Source organism: Schistocerca serialis, chromosome 8 (genome assembly GCF_023864345.2).
Source record: "Schistocerca serialis cubense isolate TAMUIC-IGC-003099 chromosome 8, iqSchSeri2.2, whole genome shotgun sequence".
Classification (NCBI taxonomy): Eukaryota; Metazoa; Arthropoda; class Insecta; order Orthoptera; family Acrididae; genus Schistocerca; species Schistocerca serialis.
This window is the reverse complement of record NC_064645.1, coordinates 102561416-102569705: the sequence shown is the minus strand read 5'-3', so window position 1 is coordinate 102569705 and position 8290 is coordinate 102561416.

Here is an 8290-nt window from a genome sequence, read left to right as displayed (position 1 = left end):
AAATACTAACGCGAATTCTTTACAGACGAATGGAAAAACTGGTAGAAGCCGACCTCGGGGAAGATCAGTTTCGATTCTGTAGAAATGTTGGAACACATGAGGCAATACTGACCTTACGACTTATCTTAGAAGAAAGATTAAGGAAAGGCAAACCTACGTTTCTGTCATTTGTAGACTTAGAGAAAGCTTTTGGCAATGTTGACTGGAATACTCTCTTTCAAATTCTAAAGGTGGTAGGGGTAAAATACAGGGAGCGAAAGGCTATTTACAATTTGTACAGAAACCAGATGGCAGTTATAAGAGTCGAGGGGCATGAAAGGGAAGCAGTGGTTGGGAAGGGAGTGAGACAGGGCTGTAGCCTCTCCCCGATGTTATTCAATCTGTATATTGAGCAAGCAGCAAAGAAAGCAAACTAAAAATTCGGAGTAGGTATTAAAATCCATGGACAAGAAACATAAACTTTGAGGTTCGCCGACGACGTTGTAATTCTATCAGAGACAGCAGAGGACTTGGAAGAGCAGTTGAACGGAATGGACAGTGTCTTGAAAGGAGGATATAAGATGAACATCAACAAAAGCAAAACGAGGATAATGGAATGTGGTCGAATTAAGTAGGGTGATGCTGAGGAAATTAGATTAGGAAATGAGACACTTAAAGTAGTAGAGGAGGTTTGCTATTTGGGGAGCAAAATAACTGATGATGGTCGAAGTAGAGAAGATATAAAATGTAGACTGGCAATGGCAAGGAAAGCGTTTCAGAAGAAGAGAAGTTTGTTAACATCGGGTATAGATTTAAGTGTCAGGAAGTCGTTTCTGAAAGTATTTGTATGGAGTGTATCCATGTATGGAAGTGAAACATGGACGATAAATAATTTGGACAAGAAGAGAATCGAAGCTTTCGAAATGTGGTGCTACAGGAGAATGCTGAAGATTAGATGGGTAGATCACATAACTAATGATGAAGTATTGAATAGAATTGGGGAGAAGAGGAGTATGTCGCACAACCTGACAAAAAGAAGGGACCGGTTAGTAGGACATGTTCTGAGGCATCAAGGGATCGCAACTTTAGCATTGGAGGGCAGCGTGGAGGGTAAAAATAATAATGGGAGACCAAGAGATGAATACACTAAGCAGATTCAGAAGGATGTAGGTTGCAGTAAGCACTTGGAGATGAGGAAGCTTGCACAGGATAGGGTAGCATGGAGAGCTGCATCAAACCAGTCTCAGGACTGAAGACCACAACAACAACAACAACTATGTAAATAACTAGATACCGAATTTTTACCCCAGCAGCGAGATATTTGCATTTGAAATGAGGATACAATTTTTTCGCCTAACCGGGAATCGAACCTAGCACCTACCGCCTTGTTCTCTTATTTGCTCACAAGTAGTGAGATGTGCGCATGTTTGACTAGAAATAATGGCACCTATCTTTATTGTTGGCAATATGTGAAGAGACCTTAAAAATGAAAATTATTTATCGCATATGCTTGGGCTTGAAACGAAATCAAGAATTTTTTTCTGCTGGACCAGGATACCAACCAACATGTGTGCCTTTCGTGTGGGCCTAGAAAAGTTTGAAATCTTAGAGAACACAACTCCATGTGGGTCAGATACCACGAAAGAGGAGATCATAATTCAAATCTCAATCCAGCACCATATTTTTCACCTTAAGTTCAAATGAAATAAGAGCCCTGTGACCTTAAATGATCATTGGCTCATTAAATAAAATAAGGTTTCTAGGTAAGGAAGCTGACTGGCGTCAGAGTTTCTGTTTGCCGACACTTCCGTCTCTGCTATAGCCCAACCTAAACCGGCACTAGCCCCAGTTGGCAGCGAGAGGATATTATAATGTTTTTAATGTGGAGTTTGAACTACAGTGCAACCTGACGTTCTTCACTTGGTATTACTAGAGATGAAGGGGATCTGTTCATGAGTGTTTAAAATATATGCCGAAAGTGGAAATCGAGTCCATACCTCGGAACTAAGAAGATAAGATCGATCTGCCAGACCACTGAAGCCCATGTGTGCCACACTCATGATTGTATCGTAACGTACTGTTTGATGCGCTTAGATTACAAATTCACCACGGTGAATTAAATTTTATTATCTGTTACCTGGTTAATTATCAGCAGGTTTCTACTATGCTAGACTCATTTCAACGGAATGGAGAGACCATTTTAGCCACCGTAACCTCGGTTCGAAGCAATTTTGAAATTTTCACAATTTCAAGAAACTTCTTAGATCGAGAAATACCATTACAGAGAATGATGTTACGAAATACTTCGATTTTTACTGCCGGTATCGTTAATAACTTCATTGTGCTGCTGCTACACATGCGCGCTTGAAGGGTGCATTTAAGTCTTATTGTCATTTTTGGAAGCAGTTGCGAAAACAGATAAATTTGTAGTTTGCAACAAATGGTATTGGTGTTGTGTGGCAACTGGACCGTAATAAGTAGTTATTTAATTCTTTCCACGTCTAGGGAAGAGTTTTCAGAGAATAACGGATTCATCCGGAAACTTGTTGTCTCTTTTCCCCAGCAGATAAATGCTGTTGTAGAGGAGGACAGACTGGACTGGGTGCTTAATTATTGTGTTCTTTCGCAGGGAGAAAAATTTGTTTATGAGAAATGAAAGTTTTGTTTTCCCTCGTAGAAGAGGAAAATTCGTTTATATTATCTCGGTACATAAAAACTAAGTAGTCTATTTCGCTCTTTTCAGTCGTTCTATTGACTGTTGATTTTAAATTATTTTACGACTATGCCATCAACTCCGATGAAGGCATCAAAGAGAAGTATTTAGTACTTTTACATCGAGAAAAAGCATCACATTGCTTTGCGTTCTCTTTTATTACATGCAGGAAGGACGTCAATACCAATGAAAGCACAAAGGATATATTGGTTTCTTTTAATGTCAAGCAGAAATCACAATGCATAAAAAGAAAAAAGGTGAAAGATCGGCGGTTTTCAAGTAAAGTCGAGGCTTTGAATCCACTACATCCTCATTTATATAGTCATGAATACTTTAAGATTATGAATAATTCTCGTTGTTCTCCTCAAATAACTCTTACGACGACTTAAAATTCATGGATGTGACAGGATTTGAACACCCCACCTGTACATTCAATACTGATCGTTTTACCACTACGCCGTTAAACCAAACAAGTGTCAAGCATTTACGAAATGGAATGATATGAAGTGTGATGTCACACATTTCCCTGAAAAGGAAATGATATATCGAGTTAAGGTGACGCAGTGCATCTTCGACGCAAATGCAGACAATCCATCTGACTTTGAATTTCATGAGCGGAGTTATAAATAACACAAGCTAATAGAAATTGACACAGTAGGTATACTGCTAGATCCGGTAGGTTTCTGCAGGCGTGGAATCGTTCAACTATCTGAGCATTGTTAGACAGTTTTACATAATGCGAGAGAATATACTGCTGACGAGTAATTTCTCTCCAATGTTTACTACTGTGTTCAATAAAATAATGGGCAACATTATGGAAATATGCACTGTAGTAATTCAAAGACATTACACGATGACCTTAGAACGAAAATCTATTTTAATGAAACAAAGTATCTCTAACAGGAGCATGTCTATATCGGTATGAATTAATAAGATATTACTCATTCTGGACTTCGAGACGGTCTGCATTTACGTGCAGTCGTTTGTCACAATGAAGTAGTATGGAAATGTGACTTTTCACAAATAAAGTTTCCTTTTTGATTTTCGATCTGACTGCTTGCAGCTCTGTCACGAAATGGCAAAAAACGTACCATTCAGTGAGATTGTAGCCAGGGACCAATGCAACTTCCATTTTACAACGGAGCATGTTACCTCGGAGCTAACGAAATATTATAACATGGCGCTGTCACTTCTTGCTCCAGTGCTGGCAAGGACAGATAAGCTCGCAACGTAAAAGACGAGGTTAACTGCAGTTTCCACGTCGAACGGCTTTGCTGGGTTCAATACCATAAATGATGACCTTATTTCTCACCCTTACGTGAAAATCACTGCTTATGTAATGAAAAAGTGACAAATATATCAAATGAATTTTTCAGGCTAACTCTGTGTCATCCAGCATGTAACTCGTCGGTCACCGAGTTGCCTAACATATCCTACGTTGTACTTAGGTTCACTTATATTTTATTAGTCTTCTTTGCGTTTCTGTAACTGGGTGTAGGGGATAGAGTGTCGACACTTATAATACTCAGATGCGCCTACTGCAAACTAAATAACAATTAACTGTCAAAATTATTTATGTTTTTCTCTCGTAAGCGTATTTAAACCAAAAAGCTCATCGCCAGGCCTATTTCACATTTTTAGAAAATTAGCAGTAATTATACTGAAAACGTAATGAATAGGCAACACATCTGTGTACAACAATACACTTGGAATACATTTTTGTTGAAATCGATGTTAGTGGCACTATCTATGAAAGACACGGTCACAAATGAAGAGACAATAACACAGTATCGACTGCAAAACATGTAACCAAAAGCTCCTAACATTAAAAGGATAAAACATGTCAATCAGCTCAGTCTAACATACGCAATTCCCATTAGAAACAAGCAGAAAAAATGGGAAATGCATAAGTTTTGCAGTTTTTTGCTTAAGAAATAACCGTCTGCTATGCAACTGAAATGACAACCAGTCTACAGATTCTGTATGTTACAGTTACTTAAGTAATCAGCTTGTTGTAATGTTGCTTCTACTGTTTACAAATATACAGACCGTTACTTATTTGAATAAATAGGAACTAAAATCTGTGTCACATTTATTTGATACGTTTTAGCGCCATAAGAAAATAGTGCTGTTGAAGTCGCGTTACACAGATAGCAAACATGTACACACATCACGTGCATTTTCTTAGAGAACAGTACGGATAAAATGCCACCTAAAAATGTTTTTCCCATCAGTGACAGTTAGCGGACTTGCAGGACTGTGACTAAATTATTCCACTCAGTTCACTAGATTTTAGTTTTAATTTTGATGAAAATTTCCGAATAGTGTTTGCGTAATACGTAAGATGGGTAGCAAAGGTTAAGTTTTGGACTGTAATGAAGTTGTTTAACGGGAAAATCGCAATGTCTCTCGTCAGTTACCTTTGGGAAACCTGCTTCTTTCTTCACTAGTTGCTGCCACGCTTGCTGAGTTTAGGAACCAGGATTCTGTGGGATAGTTACGTCCAGATCAGTGTCAGATTAGGCACTGCGACAGTGTAATGCTACAACACAACTCCTACACAGTACCAAAAAAGCAATTAAGGTTGTGGAACTCTAAATCATGTGAACAATTGATATACAAAACTGTATCACACGATAACGCGCCACAGTAACTGCTGCACAACTATCTGTTTCCCACACAGGCTATGGTGTGAGTCACGACGACACACAACTCCACGCCAGCAGAAGGCACCACTGAACGTTGGTTTCCGGCCACCCACTGACAATCCGTCCCACAAATACTCCAATAGCCATTCCAGCTGCAAACAGTGAACAAAACTTTTCTGTGTTAAATTAAATTTGTTGTTGTTGTTGTTGTTGTCTTCATTCCTGAGACTGGTTTGATGCAGTTCTCCATGCTACTCTATCCTGTGCAAGCTGCTTCATCTCCCAGTACCTACTGCAGCCTACATCCTTCTGAATCTGCTTAGTGTATTCATCTCTTGGTCTCCCTCTACGATTTTTACCCTCCACGCTGCCCTCCAATACTAAATTGGTGATCCCTTAATGCCTCAGAACATGTCCTACCAACCGATCCCTTCTTCTAGTCAAGTTGTGCCACAAACTCCTCTTCTCCCCAATTCTATTCAACACCTCCTCATTAGTTATGTGATCTACCCATCTCATCTTCAGCATTCTTCTGTAGTACCACATTTCGAAAGCTTCTATTCTCTTCTTGTCCAAACTATTTATCGTCCACGTTTCACTTCCATACATGGCTACACTCCATACAAATACTTTCAGAAACGACTTCCTGACACTTAAATCCATACTCGATGTTAACAAATTCTTCTTCAGAAACGCTTTCCTTGCCATAGCCAGTCTACATTTTATACCCTCGCTACTTCGACCATCATCAGTTAATTTGCTCCCCAAATAGAAAAACTCCTTTACTACTTTAAGTGTCTCATTTCCTAATCTAATTATCTTTATGTAACAGTTTTCTGTATCCATAAGCATCTGATGATGAACAAAACTTGCTTGAAATGCATGCAATATCTTAAATTAAACATAAAATAAATAATTAAACTGCTTCTCTCTACCTACGTCTCCACGACACCAATGAGACAATATTCAGATTCTTGTTTCCACAATAGTGCTATCACACTGTAGGCATAGGGCCAAATCCCGCTGTAATAGTGTACTTAAAGTCAGACTTTTTCCTTCTCTTGATTCATAAAGACCACAGCAAATTTAAGTAACAGATTCCTTTGAAACCCTTAAGTTTGTACTGCACTGCTGCATTTTAGCAGTTTTTCCTAAGCGTCAGATGACTGATTGAGTAGGCCAAATTTGCTGGTGGTTATTTATTCATTCACAGATACTTCTCTGTCGCTTATTTTTACAATTTTTTGAGAAATAAACTTGGAAAAATGGTAAGACTGGAAAATCGCCATACAGAATATTCTTATTTACGTTAAGTATTTCCCTTCAGAGCAACGGCTCAATACCCGTCGAAAAAATTAATAAGAAATTGGGTGTTTTATGCATGAATCTGCGTTCTCTGTCATAATATACGAGACATCCACAATGGATATGGCGTGTGGAGGGAGTGAAGGGTGTGAACAATGGTGTGGTAGACCACAAAATTTATCGCTCGGTAACGGTGGCAGCCCTCCGATAGAAACTAAGTCACTGGCAGAAAGATGAGAGCATAGAGTACTTTGCAGCGATAATTGGCGTTTACTGGGACTGTGTTGCATGTAAGGTGACGGGTTACTGATGTTGATTCTGTTCACCCACTGTTGAGCAATTCTTTCACAGGTAGAAATTAAGTATTGCCTACCTTCTTACTTAGTGGTAGACTTGCGTCATGATTCAGCAACATATGGATGGCACTGAAAATTCTAGAACCGTCTGCCCATCCGTGCGGCTGCAATAAAAATCGATCACTCTCAAGTGACTGTTGTGGTAGCCTAGAGACGTGGATATTATTGAAGCGTTAGGGGCTAAATTAATAACAATCTTCGCAAGCCTTTGCATAGAAACTCAGCACCACTCTCTGTTTGGTGAACCTGTTATTGTTTTGTGTTCTCCCTGTCTTAAGTATACGGCACGTCTGAAAAGCTCTTCAAGAAAGACGTTTTTTGCTTTTATTTACAAAGTATCAGCAGCCGATACTTTTAGTCATGACGAATAGATGATATGTATCTTTCTTTTAGTGTCTATGGACCGAATGACAGTGTACCTCAAGGATGGCTTATTCCGTTTTCCTTGTTCTACTTTCTGATAACAATTGCTTCTCATTTCACGTTAGCAGATGCTGGAAGCAAAGCTGCGTTGCATACATTTGCTACCTTGATTTTCAACGGAAATTTGAGCATGCATATTCTGTCAAATCTTATGGTTTCCTGCAGAGTAGTCGTTCTTGATTTGGAACTTCATGTTATTTGTAGCTTATGAAGTTTCTCTGTAGATGTTACGTTTAGCAATCGATGATGTGTTGTTGTCTCTTCATTTGTTGCCTGTATTTCGTCGAACTCAAGAAAAATATTTACCAAGCTTTCTCTTATAAACAAGATGTGTTCCCAGAATGAGACTTTCACTTTGCAGCGGAGTGTGCGGTGATATGAAACTTCCTGCAGATTAAAACTGTGTGCCGGACCGAGACTCGAACTCGGGAGCTTTGCCTTTCGCAGGCAAGTGTTCTACCAACTGAGCTCCCCAAGCACGACTCACGTCCTGTCCTCACAGCTTTACTTCTACCAGTACATCGTCTCCTACCTTCCAAACTTTACAGAAGCTCTCCTGTCAACCTAGCAGAACTAGCACTCCTGAAAGAAAGGAAGGAGCGGAGACATGGCTTAGCCACAGCCTGGGGGATGTTTCCAGAATGAGAATTTCACTCTTCAGCGGAGTGTGTGCTGATTTGCAAGGTTCGCAGGAGAGCTTCTGTAAAGTTTAGAAGGTAGGAGACGAGATACTGGCGGAAGTAAAGCTGTGAGGGCGGGCATACGTCGTGCTTGGGTAGCTGAGATGGTAGAGCCCTTGCCCGCGAAAGACAAAGGTCCCGACTTCGAGTCTCGGTTTAGCACACAGTTTTAATCTGCCAAGAAGT